Source organism: Ambystoma mexicanum, chromosome 6q (genome assembly GCF_040938575.1).
Source record: "Ambystoma mexicanum isolate Mex_15411 chromosome 6q, UKY_AmexF1_1, whole genome shotgun sequence".
In the NCBI taxonomy this organism is placed as follows: Eukaryota; Metazoa; Chordata; class Amphibia; order Caudata; family Ambystomatidae; genus Ambystoma; species Ambystoma mexicanum.
This window is the reverse complement of record NC_090937.1, coordinates 1,600,571,465-1,600,597,278: the sequence shown is the minus strand read 5'-3', so window position 1 is coordinate 1,600,597,278 and position 25,814 is coordinate 1,600,571,465. Positions and strand designations below refer to the sequence as shown.

Below are 25,814 nucleotides of genomic sequence, written 5' to 3'. Positions count from 1 at the left end.
ATTCCCAAACATCAGCACCACAGGTCGCTTGGAATTGAGCACAAGGCTGTGGATAGTGTGTATGGCCATCCATCACCACCACAGGTAGCTGGGAGTAGAGGAAGAGGCAGAAGTTACATTCAATGGCCGTGCATCATCACCATCATAGCTTGCTTGGAATAGAGGAAGATGCAGAAGTTAGATTCTATGGCCAAGCATTACCACCACCAGTGGTTGGGATTAGATGAAGAACAAGAAGGTAGATTCTATGGCTGGGCATCATCACCAAAGGTGGCTGGGAGTAGAGGAAGAGTCAGAAGTTAGATTCTATGGCCATCACAGCTTCCTGGGAGTAGAGGAAGAGTCAGAAGTTAGATTCTATGGCCAAGCATTACAACCACAGGTCGCTGGGAGTAGAGGAAGAGGCTGTAGATAGTGTCTATGGCCAAGCATCCCCATCACAGGTGGCTGGAGTAGAGGAAGAGGCATAAGTTACATTCTATGGCCAGGCATCACCACCACAGGTGGCTGGGAGTAGATGAAGAGGCAGAAGAAAGATTATATGGCCAAGCATCAGCACCACAGGTCGCTGGGAATAGAGGACAAGGCTGTAGATAGTTTCTATGGCCAAGCATCACCACCACAGGTAGCTGAGAGTAGAGGAATAGGCGGAAGTTACATTCAATGGCCATGCATCATCACCACATGTGGCTGGGAGTAGAGCAAGAGGCAGAATTTAGATTCTATGGCTAAGCATCACCATCATAGCTTGCTTGGAGTAGAGGAAGATGCAGAAGTTAGATTCTATGGCCAAGCATTACCACCACAGGTTGCCGGAAGTAGAGGAAGAGAAAGAAGATAGATTCTATGGCTAAGCATCACCACCAAAGGTGGCTAGGAGTAGAGGAAGAAGCAGACGTTAGATTCTATGGCCAAGCATTACCACCACGGGTGGTTGGAAGTAGAGGAAGAGAAAAAAGATAGATTCTACGTCTAAGCATCACCACCAAAGGTGGCTAGGAGTAGAGGAAGAGGCAGAAGTTAGATTCTATGGCCAAACATCACCACCAGAAGTGGCTGGGAGTAGAGGAAGAGGTAGAAGTTAGATTCTACAGCCAAGCATCACCATCAAAGCTTGCTGGGTGTAGAGGAAGTGGCAGAAGTTAGATTCTATGGCCAAGCATTACCACCACAGGTTGCTGGAATTAGAGGATAAGCAAGCAGATAGATTCCATGGCTAAGCATCAACACCACTGTTGGCTGGGAGTAGATGAAGAGGCAGAAGTTAGATTCCATGGACAAACATCACCACCACCAGTGGTTGGGAGTAGAGGAAGAACAAGAAGGTAGATTCTATGACTGAGCATCACCACCAAAGGAGGCTGGGAGTAGAGGAAGAGGAAGTTAGATTCTACGGCCAAGCATCACAATCAAAGCTTGCTGGGAGTAGAGGAAGAGGCAGAAGTTAGATTCTATGGCCAAGCATCACCATCACAGCTTCCTTGGAGTAGAGGAGAAGCAAGAATATAGATTCTATGGCTAAGCATTAACACCATTTGTGGGTTGCAGTAGAGAAAGACGAAGAAGTTAGATTTTATGGCCAAGCATCATCAAAAGGTGTCGCTGGGAGTAGAGAAAGAGGCAGAAGTTAGATTCTACAGCCAAACATCACCATCACAGCTTGCTGGGAGTAGAGGAAGATGCAGAAGTTCGATTCTATGGCTAAGCATCAACACCTCTTGTAGATGGGAGTAGAGAAAGATGCAGAAGTTAGATTCTATGGCCAAGTATCATCACCAGGGGTCGCTGGGAGTAGAGGAACAGGCAGAAGTAAGATTCTATAGCCAAGCATCACCACCACAGGTGGCTGGGAGTAGAGGCAGAATTTAAATTCTATGGCCAAGCATGACCACCATAGGTGGCTAGGAATAGAAAGAAAGAGACAGTAGATAGATTCTATGGCCAAAAATCACCATCACAAGTGGCTGGGAGTAGAGGAAGAGGCTGAATTGAAATTGTATTCCCAAACATCAGCACCACAGGTCGCTTGGAATAGAGCACAAGGCTGTGGATAATCTGTATGGCCATCCATCACCACCACAGTTAGCTCGGAGTAGAGGAAGAGGCTGTAGATAGTTTCTGTGGTCAAGCATCACCATCACAGGTGGCTGGGTGTAGAGGAGAAGCAAGAAGATATATTCTATGGCCAAGCATCGCCACCACACGTGGCTGGGATTAGACGAGGAGGCAGAGGTTAGTATCTATGGCCAACCATCACCACCACATGAGGCTCGAGTAGAGGAAGAGGCAGATGTTTGGCCAATCATCACCACCCAGGTGGCTGAGAATAGAGAAGGAGGCAGTAGATAGATTCAATGGTGCAGCATCACCACCACAGGTGGCTGAGATTAGCGAAGGAGACAGTAGATAGATTCTATGGCCAAGCATCACTACCACAGTTGGCTGGGAGAAGAGGAAGAGGCAGAAGTGAGATTCTGCGGCCAAGTATTACCATCACAGGTGGCTGGGTCTAGAGGAAGAGGCAGAAGTTAGATTGTATGGCCAAGCATCATCACCACAGATTGGTGGGAGTAGAGGAAGAGGCAGAAGTTAGATTCTACAGCCAAGTATCACCATCAGAGGTGGCTGGGAGTAGAGGAAGAGAGGCAGAGGAAATATTCTATGGCCAAGCATCACCCCCTCAGGTAGCTGGGAGTAGAGGAATAGGTTGTAGATAGATTCTATGGCCAAGCATCACCATCTCAGGTGGCTGGGAGTAGAGGAAGAGGCATAAGTTACAGTCTATGGCCAAGCATCACCACCACAGGTGGTTGGGAGTAGAGGCAGAATTTAAATTCTATGGCCAAGCATGACTACCACAGGTGGCTGGGAGTAGAGAGGAAGAGGCAGAAGTTACATTCTATGGCCAAGTATTGCCACCACAGGTGGTCGGAAGTAGAGGAAGACCAAGAAGATAGATTCAGTGGTTAAGCATCACCACCACAGGTGGCTGGGAGTAGAGGAAGATGCAGAAGTTAGATTCTATGGCCAAGCATCACCACCACCACAGGTGGCTGGGAGTAGACAAAGAGGCAGAAGAAAGATTATATGGCCAAGCATCAGCACCACAGGTCTCTGGGAATAGAGGACAAGACTGTAGATAGTTTCTCTGGCCAAGCATCACCCCCACAGGTAGCTGGGAGTAGAAGATGAGGCAGAAGTTACATCTGTGGCCAAGCATCATCACAACAGGTGGCTGGGAGTTGAGGAAGAGGCAGAATTTAAATTCTATGGCCAAGCATCGCTATCATAGATTGCTGGGAGTAGAGGAAGATGCAGAATTTAGATTCTACAGCCAAGCATCACAATCAAAGCTTGCTGGGAGTAGAGGAAGAGGCAGAAGTTAGATTCTATGGCAAAGCATCACCATCACAGCTTCCTGGGAGTAGAGGAGAAGCAAGAAGATAGATTCTATAGCTAAGCATTAACGCCACTTGTGGATGGGAGTAGAGAAAGAGGCAGAAGTTAGATTCTACAGCCAAACATCACCATCACAGCTTGCTGGGTGTAGAAGAAGAGGAAGAGGCAGAAGTTAGATTCTATGGCCAAGCATCACCATCACAGCTTGATGGGAGTAGAGGAAGATGCAGAAGTTAGATTCTATGGCTAAGCATCAACACCTCTTGTAGATGGGAGTAGAGAAAGATGCAGAAGTTAGATTCTATGGCCAAGCATCATCACCAGGTGTCGCTGGGAGTAGAGGAACAGGCAGAAGTTAGAATCTATAGCCAAGCATCACCACCACAGGTGGCTGGGAGTAGAGGCAGAATTTAAATTCTATGGCCAAGCATGACCACCATAGGTGGCTAGGAATAGAAAGAAAGAGAGAGTAGATAGATTCTATGGCCAAATATCACCATCACAAGTGGCTGGGAGTAGAGGAAGAAGCAGAATTGAAATTGTATTCCCAAACATCAGCACCACAGGTCGCTTGGAATTGAGCACAAGGCTGTGGATAGTGTGTATGGCCATCCATCACCACCACAGGTAGCTGGGAGTAGAGGAAGAGGCAGAAGTTACATTCAATGGCCGTGCATCATCACCATCATAGCTTGCTTGGAATAGAGGAAGATGCAGAAGTTAGATTCTATGGCCAAGCATTACCACCACCAGTGGTTGGGATTAGATGAAGAACAAGAAGGTAGATTCTATGGCTGGGCATCATCACCAAAGGTGGCTGGGAGTAGAGGAAGAGTCAGAAGTTAGATTCTATGGCCATCACAGCTTCCTGGGAGTAGAGGAAGAGTCAGAAGTTAGATTCTATGGCCAAGCATTACAACCACAGGTCGCTGGGAGTAGAGGAAGAGGCTGTAGATAGTGTCTATGGCCAAGCATCCCCATCACAGGTGGCTGGAGTAGAGGAAGAGGCATAAGTTACATTCTATGGCCAGGCATCACCACCACAGGTGGCTTTGAGTAGATGAAGAGGCAGAAGAAAGATTATATGGCCAAGCATCAGCACCACAGGTCGCTGGGAATAGAGGACAAGGCTGTAGATAGTTTCTATGGCCAAGCATCACCACCACAGGTAGCTGAGAGTAGAGGAATAGGCAGAAGTTACATTCAATGGCCATGCATCATCACCACATGTGGCTGGGAGTAGAGCAAGAGGCAGAATTTAGATTCTATGGCTAAGCATCACCATCATAGCTTGCTTGGAGTAGAGGAAGATGCAGAAGTTAGATTCTATGGCCAAGCATTACCACCACAGGTTGCCGGAAGTAGAGGAAGAGAAAGAAGATAGATTCTATGGCTAAGCATCACCACCAAAGGTGGCTAGGAGTAGAGGAAGAAGCAGACGTTAGATTCTATGGCCAAGCATTACCACCACGGGTGGTTGGAAGTAGAGGAAGAGAAAAAAGATAGATTCTACGTCTAAGCATCACCACCAAAGGTGGCTAGGAGTAGAGGAAGAGGCAGAAGTTAGATTCTATGGCCAAACATCACCACCAGAAGTGGCTGGGAGTAGAGGAAGAGGTAGAAGTTAGATTCTACAGCCAAGCATCACCATCAAAGCTTGCTGGGTGTAGAGGAAGTGGCAGAAGTTAGATTCTATGGCCAAGCATTACCACCACAGGTTGCTGGAATTAGAGGATAAGCAAGCAGATAGATTCCATGGCTAAGCATCAACACCACTGTTGGCTGGGAGTAGAGGCAGAGGCAGAAGTTAGATTCCATGGACAAACATCACCACCACCAGTGGTTGGGATTAGATGAAGAACAGGAAGGTAGATTCTATGGCTGGGCATCACCACCAAAGGTGGCTTGGAGTAGAGAAAGAGGCAGAAGTTAGATTCTATGGCCAAGCATTACCACCACGGGTGGCTGGGTATAGAGGCAGAGGCAGAAGTTAGATTCTATGGCTAAACATCACCGTCACAGCTTACTGGGAGTAGAGGAAGAGGCAGAAGTTAGATTATATAGCCAAGCATCAACATCACATCTTGCAGGTAGTAGAGGAAGAGGCAGAAGTTAGATTCTATAGCAAAGAATCACCATCACAGGTTGCTGGGAGTAGAGGAAGAGGCCGAGGAAAAAGTCTATGGCCAAGAATCAGCACCACAAGTCACTTGGAGTAGAGGAAGAGGCTGTAGATAGTGTCTATGGCCAAGCATCACCAGGACAGGTGGCTGGGAGTAGAGGAAGAGGCAGAAGTTACATTCGATGGCCATGTATCATCACCACATGTGGCTGGGAGTAGAGGAAGAGGCAGAATTTAGATTCTATGGCTAAGCATCACCATCATAGCTTGCTTGGAGTAGAGGAAGATGCAGACGTTAGATCTGTGGCCAAGCATTACCACCACAGGTTGCTAGAAGTAGAGGAAGATACAGAAGATAGATTCTGTGGCTAAGCATCACCACCAAAGGTGGCGAGGAGTAGTGGAAGAGGCAGAAGTTAGATTATATGGGCAAGCATTACCACGATGGGTGGCTGGAAGTAGAGGAAGAGAAAGAAGATAGATTCTATGGCTAAGCATCACCACCACTTGTGGATGGGAGTAGAGAAAGACGCAGAAGTTAGATTCTATGGTCAAGCATCATCACCAGGGGTCGCTGGGAGTAGAGGAAGAGGCAGAAGCTAGATTGTATAGCAAAGCATCACCATCACAGGTGGCTGGGAGTAGAGGAAGAGGCAGAGGAAATATTCTATGGCCACGAATCAGCACCACAGTTCGCTTGGAGTAGAGAAAGAGGCTGTAGACAGTGTCTATGGCCAAGCATCACTACCAGAAGTGGCTGGCAGTAGAGGAAGAGGTAGAAGTTAGATTCTACTGCCAAGCATTACCACCACAGGTTGCTGGAAGTAGAGGATAAGCAAGAAGATAGATTCTATGGCTAAGCATCAACACCACTGTTAACTTGGAGTAGAGACAGAGGCAGAAGTTAGATTCCATGGAAAAACATCACCACCACCAGTGGTTGGGAGTAGAGGAAGAACAAGAACGTACATTCTATGGTAGGACATCACCACCAAAGGTGGCTGGGAATAGAGGAAGAGGCAGAAGTTAGATACTATGGCCAAACATCACCACCAGAAGTGGCTGTGAGTACAGGAAGAGGTAGAAGTTAGATTCTATGGCCAAACATCACTATCACAGGTTTCTGGGAGTAGAGGAAGAGGCAGAAGTTAGATTATATTTCCAAGCATCACCATCACATCTTGCTGGGAGTAGAAGAAGACACAAAAGTTAGATTCTATGGCTAAGCATCAACACCACTTGTGGATGGGAGTAGAGAAAGACGCAGAAGTTAGATTCTATGGTCAAGCATCATCACCAGGGGTCGCTGGGAGTAGAGGAAGAGGCAGAAGCTAGATTGTATAGCAAAGCATCACCATCACAGGTGGCTGGGTGTAGAGGAAGAGGCAAAGGAAATATTCTATGGCCACGAATCAGCACCACAGGTCGCTTGGAGTAGAGGAAGAGGCTGTAGACAGTGTCTATGGCCAAGCATCACCATCACAGGTGGCTGGGAGTAGAGGAAGAGGAAGAAGTTAGATTCTATCACTAAGCATCACCTGCACAGGTGGCTGGGAGTAGAGGCAGAGTTTAAATTCTATGGCCATGCATGACTACCACAGGTGGCTGGGAATAGAGAGAAAGAGACAGTAGATCGATTCTATGGGCAAAAATCACCATCACATCTTGCTGGGAGTAAGAGGCAGAAATTAGTTTGTATGCCCAAACATCCCCACCACACATGGCTGGGAGTAGAGGAAGAGGCGGTAGATAGAGTCTTTGGCCAAGCTGAAGGGACCCCTGAGGGACCCTCGGATGTGGAAACAAGGCACAATCACCACACATGAACTGATACGCCAGACACGAGGTTGTATTCCCAAAATCTAGGGTTTATTGCAAAGCAAATAGTTTCAGTTGGCCAAGTGGTCCCACGCCCCGCGACGTGTGTCTAACAGACCTCGGGTGACGCAAGAGAGCGAGGATCGTACATCAGTTACATATATACAAAGTAAGCATCTTACAATCAGTAATGACACATTCGATACCGCCCCTAATTCATTCCCTTTGAATTGGATGTGATGATTGACCATGGTGACGAGTATGACACCTTGGACCATTATGTTTAGCAAAAGTTTTCAAGCTTGGACCTACAGACACAAGTCTTTGTTTTAAAGAACACAACGCTTCTGTTTTCGTGGACAAGCTGTGCGTAGGGGAATGGCACATTCTAGGCCTTGCTATCTACTAGTTTCTATTCACGCTCTGGAGGTCAGCTTGCTCTCTGGGCCTTTCAGTGCTCAAGAAGGGGGGCAGCAAAGAAGAGCATAATTAAAACCTTTTTATATTAGTTTCGTACATTGCTATTCCTTTAGGGAGACTCGCTGGCATCTGTGTACTGATTAGAATGCCTTGCTCCTTGCCTCCAAGGATATGTGAGGGAGGGGACCGGGCATTTCTGTCTGGCTTTCAGCGTTATGTTTCAACATGTCTTTAGTAACCTTGGATCATAGAAGCAGAATGATATTTCAGCAAAGCAGTTTTACATGAGGCAAAAAGGCAACGTTAGAGAAAACAGAGAGAAAACAAAATGGCGATTTTGGTCATCTTAAAATGGCCTCCCTTTAGTTAAGCTCATGGCTATATATTCCTAACACTAAAATGAGGCGGTTGGTCTTCAGCCAACCAATTATCCTACAATGCCTTACATTCGAGAGGTGTCTAATTTTTCTAGACCGACAGACCTCCTCTTGGCCGTATGCCAAACGCCTCATCCATACATTGCATCCTCCTCCGACCAAGTGTCTGATTCTGATTCTGAATCCTGTACACTCGTCATCTCCTCCTCATTGTCATATCGATTGCCATGAATTCTTTAATAGTTTTGGATTTATCACTACTGTGAGTGTTTGTTCTAGTAGTGTTTTTTCTTTCTACCATTTGTACACATTCTTCACTAATCTCAGTGCATACTATAGGGAGATAATGTATGCAATAACAACATGTCATGAATATTCCTAGTATTGCTACTAATATTGCAAATAGTTTTCATCCCCAGGATCGTAACACTTCCCAAAACCAGGAGCTTATGTTCAGTTCCCAACCTCCTTCAGGGGGGTGAAGATCAGAGCTCAACACATGCAATTTTCTTATCACTTCGAAAATCGTGGGGGAGGAGTCGCCTGCAAATACACAACACGCTGATCCCAAGATTTTGCAAACACTGCCGCGATCAACTAAGATTACATCGAGAGCCATTCTATTCTGAAGTGACATTAATCTAATTCCCTTTTCCTCTAATGTCATATTGTGTAATATGTCGGTTGTCACATTTATTGTTTTCTCTAATATATTTGACAATTGTCTTATATTATAGGAGTTTACGGCTTGGCTCACGAATGGCACGAATGATTTTGCCATGTCTTTCACTAACAAACCCTCTTCATTTCCCCGCGGTCTTGACCTGACCAATTTGGCCACATCTGCTGTTCTTGAAAGCAATACCCCAGGGAACAATAATCCTAGATAACAAGTACCTCCCCAATTTCTCGGCAGCCAGGGATATGCTTTTGTTCCACATATAAAGTAAACGGGATCCCCAACATAAACTGGCTCTACCTCTTTCTCCAGGAATGCTATGTTCATGCATCTAGTGGATGTCCCTACTGAATAGGAACCCCTCTTTTTCAGGCAAAAGGGCACTGAAGTGGGCTGTATTCCACTGGATAGGATGGGGGCACCGTGTCTTTATTTCCTTTGTGTTTCATTTGGAATGTGATTACAGATGATTTATAAGGCACAAACTATCTATCCTGTGGCATTATCACTGGTGTAACTAATCGCGCTTTGCGAAATATGGAGCAAACGACTGGCTTCATGATCATTTCCTCAAATTCATTCATATTTGTTCCATCTAATTGACCAGTTTCACTTTTGTTCCATTTCCCATAATATAAGGCACTCAGAGAGGCATAGCATGTGGAGGTCAATGGCAGGGGCTGTACATACCATCCAATTCCCTTCCCACCATGCTGTGGCAAGTGGGCCCACACCCAATAATCGGTTCTCCTCAATATTGAGTGTGTCATGTTCATTATTAGTAATAATGTGTTGTTCCCATACCCTTCCCTATGTCTTTCTTCCATTAGGGATAGGGTATAGGAAATCACATGAACTGGGCCCTCTGTCGCAGAAATGTTTATAACAGGCAAGAGTACTACCAGTGAATGTATCTCTTCCAGGTACCACAATACCGACATTGTCATGATTGGGTCCGGTACACTCATTATACACATTATTACTGTTAAGCACAGCATGCAGCTTTTCCGACCATTCTCTTTTTGCGACTTTCTATATACCATGTTTAACTCATTATCAGCAGTGGTGCAGGAGGGGGCGTAACCTGGTTCGGGAATCTTTCCTCGTCGTTCTTCTTCTTCCGCTGTGTTTGTCGTGAATGTCTCTTGTTGATGCGCTCGCTGGGCTGTCAGTAAGTTCGATAAATGTCTGCATTTTATTTATGCCAGCTCTTAGTAGCCTGGATTGTTTTTTTACATTAGGCAAGATCTCTGTGCATCTGCTCATCGCTCCAAAGCCCCAGAGCAGCTAATGATTGCCTTTTGTACCATTGTGAACCCCGCTTGTCTGCATGTGTTCAGGACACATGGATTTTATATTAGCACCGAGGAGTCACGTTTATTGGGCTGTCTGTTTTGCACAACCCTCACGTCGCTTTCCGATAGGCCTCCAGTTCCTACTTCATCCGAGAATAGGAAACAGAGGCAACAAAATCATAAAAAGATGAAGATGTTATCACTCCTTCTTTCTGGTCCGCAAATTAGACCGATTTTCTCCCGGTATCGTGTGATCAATGAATAGTGTGGGCGCACTTCCGGACTCAAGCTTGGAGTCAGCCTGAGGCACAATGGCAGATGATGATGGGTGCCTAGACGGCAATGATCCAGGTTGTGGCGCAACATAAGATGGTGGGCGCCACAAATGTATACGCTTGGTGTCGGTCAGCAGTGATGCAGGATCTGCTGGACAATGTTGGGGCATTCTTTGCCCTTCCTCTTTCATGGCAATCTCGCCACACTTTATTTCAGGATCAGGCAGTTTTGTGGCAAAGAATTGGCAATTGTTTCTTTTGTTTCTGGAACTGCTGTCTCTTTCTGGTCGTCCCAATCAGTCAAAGTGTCAAATGGTGACGGGACTTTCTTGGCATGTGTGGCGTATATCCATGCCCTTCTCCCATCCACCCGAATCGCCGTCTGCATAGTCAGGAGGATCTGGTAGGGCCCACACCACCTGGGTGCTAATGATTTCTTTCGCTCAAAGTTTTTTATTAGCACCCAGTTTCCTGGCTCCAGTGTGTGATCCGGGCCGGTGTATCTTATGGGCAACATGTTAATAAGTAAATGACCACACTTCACTGCAATCCTTGTCTTTAGTGAGGATTTATTTAGTTAGTTCATCCAAGAGAAAGGCCCCCAGCTGTGGGCTGTCCTCCTGCTCTCAATCCTCTCCTTGCTGCTCGAATATGGAACCCTTGCTTAATCATAACAACAAGGATTCTTTGGTAACTAGGTTACATGGCAGCAGCTGAAATGATGTAAGTATAAACACAATGATGTAAGTCTAAACACCTCCTAACACCTCCCTTCCTTTTACCAAAATATAAGTGTTTGCCTAAAGTAGATAAACAATTTCATTGAAAATCAAACAGTTCATTATTTACATAGTATCTGATACAACGCTATGTGGAGGAATAAGTAAAATGCAGTAAATACCGTGCAGTGCAGTTACAAGGTGTTGTTTACCTTTTTGCAAATTGCTATCCTCTCCTTGTTCCAGACCCCACCTCCTTTAACAAGAACAGAAGATCCCAAATCTTTAACAACTTGTTTGGGCTGGGAAAATATGGATGCGCCTTTGCGCACCTTGGTGGGAAGTTTGATATTGATCCAATCACCTTCCTCAAGACTGAATTCTCTACAAGCATTTTTCCTGTCATATTGCTCCTTGGATCTTACCCCTGATTCAAATATCTTCTCTCTCACTCCCTCCAGATCTATTCCTACAAATTTTGACCTTCCCATCCAGCCTGGACACATGTGTGAGTTAGGTTTCCTCCCTCTTAATAATTCAAATGGAGATACACCCGTAACACTGTGCGGTGCTAGTCTATTTTGGAATGTTCTCTCCATTATGGTCCTGACCCAGTCACCTCCTGTGGCTACCGCAATTCTAATGGCATCCATGAGTGTAAGGTTGAAGCGTTCTACGCACCCATTGGTCTGGGGATGATATAATGAGGTAGTTACTTGTTCTATGCCATGGTTACTCAAAAACTCTCTAAATTCCTTGGAAACCAATTGAGTGCCATTATCTGATAAACACTTCCTGGGGAAACCCTCTCTCCAAAATAATGGCTCCAAACATTTAATGATGCTCCTGCTGGATATATCTCTTAGTGTAAATATTTCAGGCCACTTGGATAATAAATCTATGACGACCAATACATAGGTGTCTCTCCCACCGCTGATATTGAAAGGACCTAGTAAGTCTAAAGCAACCTCATCCCAGGGAACCGTGGATGGCTTCCTAACAGTCATGGGTACTTTCTGAATTCTGAGACCCTTATTACCTTCAATGCAATCGCCGCAATTGTTGACCACTTCTTCAATGTCTTTGTCAAGATTGGGCCACCAAAATTCTGCTCTAACTAAGCCTTTGGTTCTAGGCATTCCCAAATGCCCAACATGAGCTAGCTCAATTATTAATTTTCTCATTTTGATAGGTACAACCATCTGATGTCCCCTATGTAAATATCCTTTGTCAATCCAGAGTTCTTCCTTAACTTTGGCAAACCCACCTAAATCACCAAAATAATTTCTTATTCTGTTCTGCGTCACCAACGTTAAAACTCTCTGGTACAATTCATCCTCAGAACATGCATTGTCCCACTCCTCTTTCTTTACTGACTCATGAACTTGAAATATTTCAACACCTTTCTCACGAGTCAGGAAAGACTCCTCAGACACAATTTCTCTCACTACTGATCTAGATAGGGCATCAGCAACTACGTTGGTTTCACCACTAACGTGAAGCATGTCATATTGCAGGCCTTGTAGGGACGTCACCCACTTCATGATGCGTCTGGAGACTCCCTCCAGACCACCTTTGGTAAATATTCCTATAAGGGGTTTATGGTCAGTACATACTGTGAATTCTCTGCCCCACAGATATCTCTTGAATTTTTCCACTCCCCAGACACAAGCCAATGCTTCCTTTTCTACCACTGAGTATCTGTTCTCAGGTCCTTTGAGAGATCTAGATGCAAATGCTATGGTGTGTAATCCCTCCTGATCTTCCTGCATTAGGACTGCCCCAATACCATAGTCACTAGCATCCACAAATAGCAATGAATGTCTAATTTCTTCAAACGTTTTCAAAATGGGTGCATTAACTATGGCATCTTTAATCTTACCAAACTCTTCCTCACATGATTCATTCCACTTGAACGTAACACCTTTACGAGTCAACATCCTCATATTCCTTGACAAATTTGACAACCCTCTAACGAACTTGTCATAAAATTCAACCAAACCTAGAAAAGACAGTATGTCTGCTTTGGATTTTGGTGCTTCCATCTTGCGAATGGCTTCTATGGCCTTTTCTTTGGGTTTGATCCCTTCACCTGTAATTTCATGACCTAGATATTCAACTTTGTCCGTTTTAAATATGCATTTCTCTAACGATACTGTAAGGCCAGCCTCTTTGAATATGTTCAACACTCTCTCTAACCTTTTATCATGTTCTGCTTCATTTTTCCCACATACTAGCACATCATCCTGGTAGCACATGACACCTCTCTCTCCTCCCAGTAATCTGTACATGACGTTCTGAAATACACTAGCTGCTGAAATCAATCCAAATGGCATTCTTATACATCTGAAAAGGCCAATAGGGGTAATGAACGCTGTGAGATCTCTAGAATCAGGGTGTAATTCTACTTGGTGATATGCAGATTTGAGGTCAATAAGGGAAAATACTTTGGAACCAGACACACCTGCCAATAAATCATCTATTCTGGGTAAAGGAAATTTGTCAGCCACTATATTTTTATTCAGGTGTCTAAGGTCTATGCATATACGCAGAGATCCATTGCCCTTTCTCACTATTACAATAGGACTAACCCACTCTGAGGAATCAATTCTCTCTATCACTCCTTCACTTTCCATTTTTCTCAATTCACTCTCTACATCTTTTCTCAGGGCCAAGGGAATGGTCCGCAATTTGGCAACTTTGGGAATAGCATCTCTTTTCAAACGAATTTTGTGCACAAATCCCTTCAAGCACCCTAACTTAGTGACACTCATTTGCCCTCTGGCCCCTTCCATAACAGTGCTCGAGACCGATTTTCCACCAGATTTTTCACCTTCCACAGCCAACACCTGTTCTGGGTGGCTTGCTTCAAGTCTTATCTTGAGCTCTGCCTGATCACTCCAGGACAACAGCTCTCCACCTCTGTTGGCTACATGGATAGTCCCTATCGCCTTCCTGTCTTTGAATTGGAGCTCGGCTTTAAAGCACCCTAAAATTTCTATGGACACATCTCCATAAGCATTTGCTCTGACTACATTCTCCCACAATGTACAACATCCAAATTTCTCCTTCCACACTTGCACACTTATCAGAGTATAATCTGCTCCACTGTCCATGAGCATTGATACTGGCACCCCTCCAACTAACACAGTTGCATATGGTTTCTTTTTCCTGACCTTCCCATCGATGGCATTGACAGAAAAAATAACTTCCCTACCAGCATCATCAATTGATATAAATTCTTGATCTGCATTAACTTCATGTATTTGACCCGAGGCAGTATAAAAATTCCTACAGCATCTAGCCATGTGTCCCCTGACCCCACATTCATTACATACAATTTGTGTTGCATAACATTCTTTGTCAGATGCTTTGTGAGATAGACTCCCACATCTGAAACACCTCCTAGTTGATGCACCTCTAGGATAACCAGAGTCCCTGCCACCCCTGAATGTAACATTCTCACTGGGCGACCCTCTGGTAGATGATCCTTGTCCCCATGCTCTGGTAGAGGGAGCTTGGCGACCCTCAGGTCTCCTACCCATTTGCCAAGGGCGGCGCGAAGTTGCCGCACCTCTCTGCATCACTCTCGAAACCTTGTGTATGGCAGCTTCATTGTCATCTGTTTTGGGCTTATCTTGAGATGTATTATCCAACTGAAGCATTTGTATAAATTTGTCTGTGTGTTCTATCATTTTCGCTATCTCAATTGCTCTATCAAGAGAAGGATTTCTTTCCTTCCATAACTCCTTCCTGATGTTATCGTTAGAACACTTAATCATGAGTTGATCCCTGACATGCTCATCTCGACAATGGTCAAATCTACATTTGATGGCTAAACCTCTGAGAGCAGTTACAAATTCCTCAATACTCTCTCCAGTTTTCTGAGCTCTCGTAGCAAATTTGTACCTTTCAAGAATTATATTCTCTTCAACACAGTAGTGTTTGTCTAATTTTGCTAATGTTTTCTCATATGGCCCCCCATCAGGAATGTCTGGAGGTTCTGGTAGTTTTTTGACCACTTCCTGCCCTGCAGCGCCTAAACAGTGAAATAGGAGCGCCTCTTTGCGCTCATTGGAGAAGTTGGGTCCAAATGCTGCCAGTGCATATTTTTGAAATCCCTCCTTCCAGTCTATCCAACGCACTCTAGGCTCACCTGGTGTAGGAAGGAAGAAAACTGGGGCTGGGACATTTGCCATGCTGTGAATTAAAGAATGTCACCCCCAGACAACAAACCCTGCACAGCCACAATGTCACTCAGCTGTACTTAATTTTACAAGGTGTGCACCCACCAGGTAGATTCCTGTGTGATCCACCGTTCCAGGTCTGGCGTCCAACTGCACAACCAGTTGCTGTGTGTCAAAGTACTCGACAGTCTCGTTAGTTCGAAACGTATTATCGACACGACGTAAAAATGGCCGCCACGTTTCCACGTCCCTTGGTCTACTTGCGTGCTGACGTGACCCCAGGCTGCAACATTCCAAGAATTCCTCGCTCGCTTGGTCGACTATTCGTTCACCTGACAGCCGGGTTCCATTCAAAGATAAACAACTGCAAGCCGCAGCCGTGTGTGTAACGGCAAGACAGTGAGTAATCAAGGCAATGGCAATCCAAATTGTGAGTGACCTCAGGTGGGACCTCTGCTGGTGTTGTCAGCGCAGTCTCTCGTAGTTGCAAATCACAAACCACAAATCAACCTCCTCAGTATTCGTGCTCTGCTCCAGGATTCCTTCGTGGTTCACTTCACTCCCAGGCACTGACTTCTTCCTCAGAATTCGTACTCCGGGATATACCTTACTGGTTTACTCCGCTCCAGGAGAATGGCCGTGTTTCTCGCCTGCTATTACACATGTAGTGTGCCGCTCCGTCCGGTTGCATCCAAACTGTAATCAATATTGCTGCTGCTGGGGGCCTTTTCTCCTTGGCCCAGTCCTCGTCGCCAATGTTAATAAGTAAATAACCACACTTCACTGCAATCCTTGTCTTTAGTGAGGATTTATTTAGTTAGTTCATCCAAGAGAAAGGCCCCCAGCTGTGGGCTGTCCTCCTGCTCTCAATCCTCTCCTTGCTGCTCGAATATGGAACCCTTGCTTAATCATAACAACAAGGATTCTTTGGTAACTAGGTTACATGGCAGCAGCTGAAATGATGTAAGTATGAACACAATGATGTAAGTCTAAACACCTCCTAACACAACACCAACTGCACCTGCTGATGAATCAAACGCAATTTCTGCATTAACAGATTACAATAAATGCTAAGTACAGGGTATTCCACTTCCCTTAGCCTTTTCGGCTGAGGTGCACACCAAACATTCGCCGGCCTCCCGATGACAATCTCATACGGGGAGAGCCCAGTTCTTGCCTGCACTGACGTACGCATACACAGTAACGCTATTGGTAATGCATCTACCCAACTTAGCTTGCTGCCTGCACAGATCTTACTTATTTTGGATTTGAGTATGCCGTTGTGACGTTCAATAAGACCGGCACTCATTGGGTGTCTGGAGCAATGGAATCGCTTATCGATTTGGAGACATGCACAAATCTGTAATATTAGTGCACCCACAAAATGCGGGCCGTTATCTGACCATATGACACGGGGCAGACCAAAACGGGAAACGTATTCCTTCAATATTACGGTATTTATATTGCGGTATTTATGGCAGTACAGTCCTTCAAGGGATACGCTTCTACCCATTTACTGAAAGCACATATAACCACCAGGACATACTATAAGTTTTGGCATCTCTCTATTTCTAAGAAATCAAAATGGATCACCTCAAATGGCATAGAGGGAGGGCCAAAACTGCCTGTTGGAGTCACCGTTCCCTTCCCCACATTGTGTTGTAGGCACGTGATGCAATTCTGCACCAGCCTCTCGGCATTCTTTTTTATGAGTGGATTTTCCCAAACTGTGGCTAGATGTTGAATTATTTTCTTTGCACAAATATGAGTGGGGCTGTGAGCCATTGGGACCATTGCATTTAATAGGCATTGGACAGCATCCAATTCCCGCTCTTCTTGTCCACCCAACAACCCTCCAGATCTAATTCTGCTGAGCCCTCAGCACACCCTTGGATTTCATCAACAGCGGCTTCCGCCTGCATCTCTTTGACGGTTACAATTCTATTCTCTATCATGCAGGGCACTTCCTCCGACTGTACTGTTAACATTTTCGTATTCAAATCAGTGGCAGTTTGTTTTGCAATTCTGTCTGCAAATGCTTTCGCTCCCCCACCTTGCATTTCACTTTTTTATGCGCTTCACATTTCACTATCGCCAGGTGCTTTGGACACGTAAGTGCAGACAACAATCGCAAACAGTTTCTGTGGTCAAGCATCACCATCTCATATTGCTGGGAGTAGAGGAAGAGGCAGAAGTTATATTCTATGGCCAAGCATTACCACCTCAGGTGGCTGGGAGTAGAGGAGGAGGCAGAGGTTAGAATCTATGGCCAAGCATAACCACCCTATGTGGCTGGGAGTAGAGGGAAAGGCAGATGTTTGACCAATCATCACCACCACAGGTGGATGAGAGTAGAAAAGGAGGCAGTAGATAGATCCTATGGCAGAGCATCACCACCACAAGTGGCTGAGAGTAGCGAAAGAGGCTGTAGATAGATTCTATGGCCAAGCATCACCATCACAGGTGTCTGTGAGTAGAGGAAGAGGCAGAAGTTAGATTGTATGGCCAAGCATCACCACCACAGGTGGCTAGGTGTAGAGACAGAGGCAGTAGATATATTGTATGGCCAAGCATCACCATCACAGGTGTCTGACAGTAGGGGAAGAGGCAGTAGATATGTTCTCTGGCAAAGCATCACCATCACAGATGGATGGGAGTAGAGGAAGAGGCAGAAGTTATATTCTATGGTCAAGCATCACCATCATAGTTGGCTGGGGGTAGAGGAAGAGGTAGTAGATAGGCTTGTTGGCCAAGCATCACCATCACAGGTGGCTGGGAGTAGAGAAAGAGGCAGAAGATAGATTCTATGGCCAAGCATCACCACCAAAGGTGGCTGGGTGGGGAAAGGTAGTGGAGTGCAACAGGTGTGGAAAGGATTAGAATGAATATAAAGCAGATGTTTAAAATCAGACTCAAAATAAAAATGGACACTAACTCAAATATTTCTTTCATTGGAGTGGTGCTGTCCTTGTTGTTATATGACTGCTCCTGCACATGCACCGGCTCTGTGGAAAAGACTTTTCCAGTGTCGGTCAGGAATTGATGTGTAGAACTTTCTTGATAGTTTTATCCCTTATGAAGGACATATATCCATACCTAAGATAGCCTGTGCCAACCTTTCTGGCTGTCCTTTGCCAGTCCTCATTTGGGTGTGTCGGGGGTGGTGCTGTCAACAGATCTCCAAAGTTGGCAATGCCCCACAGATTACCATCATAGCTAAACCCAGCGCTATACAGTCGGTTCCATTCACTTGCTCCTACTATAATGCTATTTTGAAGCCAGCCCTGGTCTACTTTGAATAAAGGAGGGGGACTTCTGTGAAGTCTCTCACCAAAAACATGATACAGAGTGCCGCCTGGGTCAAAGAAAAGACCAAACATAGAACGTTGTGGCAAATTGTCTATCTTTTTGGCTCTGCTATAGAGCCAGGGCACATGCTCATTATCAGTTTCTGGGCCTTTATACAATACGCCCGGTCTGGTCATAGCATAGAGGTCACCTGCAGGACTGAAACAAAGGATAGCAAACTTATCCCAGACACTTCTCCCAACACATTTTGCCTGTTCAAACCAGTTCTCCCATGGTGCTGAGGGTGTTGTACCTTTACACAGCTCCTTTCCACGTGTAACAAACATCTGGCCTTTTGGATTGAAGATTAAATGGTGAATCGCCGGCAGGTTGCCTAATTTGATGGCTCACTCGTGATAAAGGTTGCAACTGGAGGCAAACCGATCCTGTAGGTATTTTCACGGTCACAGGTAAAGAGAACCCTCTCTGTAAAGAAAAAAAAAAGGCTATTACTCCAGATCTCTGTCCCCCCAAAAATCTAAGCATATCTATTCACATTGGGGCACTAAGTGCCACGTCACTTGGATTCACATATTCTGTATTGCCCTGATAACCACTTCTCCGAAGCACGCTAACGCAAAATGTCCTTTTGAAAATTTGCAATTTTACAATACATTTCCTTTTTTTTTTACCAAATTGATTTTATTAGGTTTTCAAACAAAACAAAGCAAACATTTTACCATTACAGTTCACTACATTGCTTCAAACCCGATATAGGTCCATTGCTATGCCCTGTTCTGTAAACATTGGAACTTTATTTCAATAAACATTTCTCCCCTACCCTCCCACCTCCCCCACGGGTACATTGTTCTCCTCAAGTAAGCTGATACAATAGATCGTTCATCTGTATAGCACTCTCTACTTCTCGGTGTGAGTCTCATCTCTCATTTTTGGTTAATGGGCGATCAACTGAGGGGCTCCCATGACGCAAATTCCACATATACTGGGTATTCCCTGGTCCACATATCATTTCTATACCTGTTTTTCACTGCATACCCTTTGTTCTCTCGGGTTGGGGTCGGGGCGATTGTATTTGTCTGGGGACTAGTGATATATTTTTCTACAAAGTCTTGCCACAAGGCTTCGTATTGTACAGCCTTCCTGTGCAAAGCCGCAGTGATCTTTTCCATCAAACATATTCCTGTGGCACCTTTCACCCACTCATTCTTGCTCGTAGCTATGGTTGCTTTCCATTTGATAACTACACATGCGCGGGCCGCCAACAACAGGGGGGCAGTCAGACCCTTTGTCCTCCTGAATCCATTCTCTTCCCTTTCCAATCCAATCGAGACAAATAAAGGCTCCCATTCCCGTTAGATTCCCTTCATAGTCTTGATCCACCCTAGACCCTCCTCCAGAATATTCTTATTCGGTAGCATTTCCACCACATGTGCCAATAGTTTTCTCGCTCCCCACACTCCCGCCAGCATAGTGGGCTCACTGTTTGAAACATTTTTGACATTCTGTAGGGATCGTATTGACATCTGTGTAGGAGTTTGGGTGCATGTAGTTTGTATTGGGTGGTGATCGATACCGTGGAAGTTCCCTTGCACATCTTAGATCATAACTTTGAGTCAATTTCCAGGTTCATATCTGACTCCCACTTTTCTTTGAGCTTGTTCGTGGATCCCATTCCAGCATCTATCAGAGCTTTGAACATCATTGTGATCAGCCCCTTGGTTTGAGTGATGGAGTCCAGGAGTGACTCAAGGGGGGTGAGGTCCCTTTGTATTTTCTCTTTCCATGCCCCCTTTGACAATGCACCTTTAAGTTGAAGGAAGTGGAAGACTGATATTCTTCCTATATTCAATGCGTTGTCAAGTTCAGCAATCGTGATGAATTCGCCCCCAACCCTCCAGAGTTGTCCCACCCTTTCAAGACCCTTTCAAGACCCGCTTCAAACCACTTTTGAAACCTGCTATGGGATCTCCTCTCAAATTCCTGGTGCCCAGATGTGCCTCAGTGGGGATGGCCAAGTAGTTATGCATCTCATGCTCAGTCCCTCTCTCCGTATTTCCCAAATAGTTCCCATAAATTGGATGCTGTCGGATCCTACGTGTCAACTTGTTCCTCGGTACCCAAAGCCACTCTGCCTGAGTGACAGGAGTGAAGCTGTGGTTGTCAAGGTTCACCCATTGCAGATGCTTTAGATTTCTTAGGTGGGGTATTAAGATCCGTAACTGTGTCGCCCTGTAGTATCTTTCGAGGTCAGGTAGTCCAACCCCTCCCCTCTCCTTGGGTAGCGTTAGAACACCGTAAGCAACTCTCGGTTTCTTCCCTTCCCACAGGAATCTTAGTATGGGATTTCAAAAAATGAATTGGGCATCTTTATCGGAAGCATCTGGAAGGGGTATAGGAACCTAGGGAGACATACCATCTTAATAGCATTTAATCTACCCATCCATGAAATCGTAAGTTTTTGCCATCTACTCAAGTCTGATTGGAATTTATTCAGGAGTGGGGGAAGTCGGCCGCGTATAATGTGTTCAAATCTCTCACTAAATTAATCCCCAGGTATCATAAAGTGGTGTTTGTTATTGTGAGACCCACTACTGAGTACCTGTTGATATCTTGTTGGGTGAGTTCTTTCAGGGGGAATAAGATATACTTTGCTTTATTAATTTTGAATCCGGAGAGGAGCCCATAGTGTTCTATTAATTGGATGTCTCTTGGAATGGAGGTTAGTGGGTTTGTAACATGCAACAGCAAATCATCGGCATATAATGCCACCTTATATTCCATCACCTGTATCTGCATTCCTGCAACTGAGCGATCTGACCTAATTTTGCGCGCCGGAGGTTCGAGCGATAGGGAAAATAATAATGTGGACAGAGGACAGCCTTGTCTAGTGCCCCGCCCTAGGGCAAACCATCGTGAGTATTCAGAATTGACCGATACCGGTGCTTTTGGAGACATGTAGACCACCTTTACTCCTCTCCTAAACCTTTCGCCCAGTCATACAATCTTGAGAACTGTCTCAAGAAATCCCCACTCAACTCTGTCGAAAGCTTTCTCAGCATCAGATAGGAGGGCCGGGTCTCCCGCCATCCTCTTCGCTTCATGTATTAAATGTAGGTTTTTACGCATGGTGCCGATCCCTGTCTCCCTAGGATGAAACCGACTTGATCAGGGTTTATGAGCCAGGGCATATATGTCTCTAATCGGGATTCTAGGATTCTTGTCTATATTTTGGCATCTACATTGAGTAATGAGATTGGGTGGTATGATCCACATCGTTTAGGGTCTCTCCCCTCCTTGGACATGACGGAGATCAGAGCCTCGGAGAAGGAGTCAGGTGCTGTCCCTGTTTCTAATATGTCATTAAATAAGCTCACTAGGAAGGGGAGGATTGGGGCCAAGAAGGTTTTGTAAAAACCCACCGAGTAACCATAATTTCCCAGGGCCTTCCCTAGAGACAGCCTCTTTACCGCTTTTTCTACTTCATCGGCTATAATCCGGGCACCTAAGGCATCTGTCTCCTCACAGGTGAGAACTGGCATTCCCACCGCATTCAAATATTCCTCTATTTCTGAATTACCCTGCATCACCTCGGATTCATATAGTTTTTCATAGAACGCTGTGAATGCTTCTGGTATGTTCGTTCCCTTGGATTTCTGGCCATATTCACTCTTTGATCCCTCAACCTCGCAGCCAATAGTGTGGCTGCTTTGTCTCTCTTCTCATAGTGTTTCTGTTTAAGCAGCTGTAGCTTCCAGACTATCTGGGCTCCTTCAAAGAGGCGGAGCTCGACCCGTTTCTGTCTAGCTAAGCTCATTTTTTCCTCTCTGTCACCAGCAGCGGTTTGTACCTCCCAGTCTAAATGTGCTATCTCCTTCCTCAATTTGTTCTCGAATAGGGCCTTTTACCTTCTCTTGCTAGCGCCTTCACTGATCAACTTCCCTCGCCACGTGGCTTTCCCCGCTTCCCACACTGTTCTTTTAGATACCCCACCTTTGTCATAAACCTTAAAATATTCTTCTATTTCACTTTCCATCTCTGCTGGAAAAACCGGGCCTTTCCAGAGAGTCTCATCACATCTCCACTTCTTTTGTCTGCGCGGTAGTGTTCCCATGTCTAGCGCTACTGTGACCATATCGTGATCTTATTAAGTGACTGGCTCAATCTCTGAGTTGTTAGTCACCTCGGCCAGTTCTCCAGAGACGTATATGTAGTCAATTCTGGTGTATGTACGATTAGGTGTAGAGTAAAAAGTGTAACCTGTGGTGTCTGGGTGTAATTCTCGCCATATATGTTGCAGCCCATATTTCTGCATCATTTCCGCCACCGCTATTTGTCCTGCGTCAGCAGGTTCATTGGGATCTGGGGTAGGTGTTTGCCAGTCCATTTTAATATCCGCCCACCAGTTGAAGTCACCTCCTATTATCACATGACCTGTGGCTTCCAACATAATCTTAGATATGGTGCATTGTGAAAAACCCGGCTTGTTTCATGTTAGGGGCGTAAAGGGTTGCTAAAGTGATTGTTAAACCGTTCATGGTGCCCACCACCATTAACACTCTTCCCTCAACATCCATCCATACCTTGGTAACTTCTAGATTGAGGCTTACCTTGACCAATATCCCCAGCCCTGCTTTTTTGAGGGGTCCTGATCCCCAATATTCTTTTCCCACTCTGGGTTGTAAGATTCTGTATTCCTTACCTCGTGCATACTTGGTCTCTTGGAGGAATAGCACATTCATTCCGTACCTCCGAAATTCTCTGCTGACCAGGGATCTCTTTGTGGGAGAATTGAGCCCCTTAACATTGAGCGTACAGATCCTGGAAAGTGTCCCTATCGTGGATTTGCTCGTCGTCGCCATTACCTATACAGTATGTTTCGGGAGCCCAAAACGGACCTCAACACACCCCATTTCCTCATGGTAACCAAAAGATCGAACTTCATGTATTCGCGAGACACCTTGTACCCGACACTCCCACACCCCAAATCCCCTCCCCCTTTCTTGCGTGGCGTCTGAACCAGCCTGTTCTGCTTCTCTTAGCTGGAGTCGGACCACCAGTGAGGACCGGAAACACCCCTTGGTCCTATCAATAAACATTCAATTAACCTCTGAGCCCCTTCTTACCCGCCTCCCCTTCTCATTGATTGGGAACGGTATATGTCTCTGCCACCCCCATGGTACCTTGTTTGAGGTGTCAATGCATCTTCACACCAATTCTTCCTCCAGCTGGAAGATCCATGGTTCCTTTTGTCACCTCAATCGTCTGCCATCCAGTGTTTGATTTCCCGTTGGATACCCCGGGGCAACTTATAGTTCACACATTCCTTCCTGACAATCTTCTGGTGCAGTGTCAATATTGTTAATGCTCAGCGGTGGGGGAATCATTCATCCTTCTGACTTTCCTGGATCCCTGCATTTGCCCGCGTCTTTGTTCCTGTGTGCGCCATTGTCTGTCCTCTTCTGTGTTCCACCTTCGGTCTCCTTACCTTCTTGATGCCCCAGCAGATCGGCCGTGCAGGTCTGAATGTTCTTCTTCGTTCGCAGTCTCATTGTCGTCCCTTCCCACTCAAAGGTGAGTGAGAATGGGTAGCCCCACCTGTATCAAATTCCTTTCTCTGTCAGCCATTTGGTGAGCGGCATGCACATTATTCTCATAGCGAGTGTCAATGACGATAAATCTTGGAATATCGATACTCTCATTGTGCCAAGGAGGATCTGTGGGGTGCGGATGGCTTTCTCAAGGACCCTCGCCTTATCTGCATAGTTGTGGAATTGTACTAACACAGTCTTCGGGCCTCCTGCCGCCCCTCCAGCTCTATGTATGCGGTCGATTTTGGGTTCATTGATGGAGTCATCTATGAACAGGACCTTCATGATCGTGTGGAGGTTGTTTTTGAGGTCTCGTTCTGTTTCTCCCTCCTTGTATGGGATATCAAAGATGCGTATGTTGTTTCGCCTTTCCCGATTTTCAAAATCGTCCATCTTCAAATTATATTTTTCCTCCCGTGCTTCTATCTCAGAGATTCGTACATCTATTTGGGATTCCTCTAACCTTTCTTCCATCTTGTCGATTCTTTATGTGATTCTATCGACCTTCCCACCAATATCTGCCCTCATGCTTTTAATTTCGTTCAGTAGAGTTGCTACATCCCCTTTGGTTGCGGCTGCCTCCGTCTCTGGTGTTGCCTTTTTGTTGTGTTGAGACTGACTGAGGTCAGCTTGGTGTGGGAGAAAGCGAAACACTGCAAGTTTTTGTTTTATGTCCATAGATCTATCGGCCAGTTGCCGTTGCGTAGAGGGTGTTAAGTCGTCAGGTTTTCTTCAGCTTGCGTATTTCTTCAGCTTGCAGATTTCTTGACTCCTACTCATTGGTCGAGGATGGGGTCTTTACCTTTCACTTACTTCCTCTCTGCTCATAAGTAGTGAGGGGGGATTTTAAGTTCCGGGGGTTCCCCTTTCAAGGGGGCAGGGGGCAATTTCTTTGGTCTCTCACCAGAACGACCCTCTGAATTTCGAGATCGTGAACCCTCTAGATTTGCTTCATAAAGGTTCCACTGATGATCACTGCAAAGGGTCTTCAATGGTTGAGTTTGTGAACTATCTTTACTGGGTGGTGGCACAACCTCCCCTCATCAATCTCCCCTCGTGACCTACAGGAGAGTGTATCTGGTGGGATCGGTGGTGCAGTCCACCGCTGAGGTCCTGTAATGCTCATTGAAGCTGTGTCGGTGACCACTTGACCTGACTGTGTATTTAGTATGAGTCTGGTGGCTCCACCTATCCCATGATCCCCAAGGTCGCCATTGGGTTTCTTCCTGCATCTCAGTTAAGCTAGGCCTCATCCATGCAGGGAGAAAAGCAACCTCCTTCAATTAGGGTTGCCCGCTAGTGCCACTCACAACAAGTTACTAGGTGATCCTGATAATCACTGATCTCTTCAGCACCTCTCTGGCGTAGTGTACCGAGCTGAGTTCTACCCTCTGCTGGTCTGGGTGCCTTCAGTATGATTCCAGGATTGAGGCCTGCTGTTTGGCTTATATCTATGTGTATGGGTTTCTGTGCTGTTTTCTTTCTTGATTGATTCACCCTCCTCTATTTCCTTCAATCCTGCCGTGTTTTATCACAGCGCTGAACGGCTTTCAATCTGCTTTAGTGTGGACCTGCGGATCGTAGTACACGTGTTGTCATACGCGCTGCTTCCGCAGGTGTGGGTGC

General features: G+C 45.6%; 1 long non-coding RNA gene across 1 annotated transcript in view; it reads right to left on the bottom strand.

Moving 5' to 3' along the window:
- The window catches only part of LOC138516886 (uncharacterized), a 412,135-nt gene that overhangs the window by 280,433 nt on the left and 105,888 nt on the right, over nucleotides 1-25,814 (bottom strand). Inside the window, exon 2 of the long non-coding RNA XR_011282328.1 lies at nucleotides 18,893-19,065. This is a non-coding gene — a long non-coding RNA (uncharacterized lncRNA). The remainder of the gene's footprint in view (nucleotides 1-18,892; nucleotides 19,066-25,814) is intronic.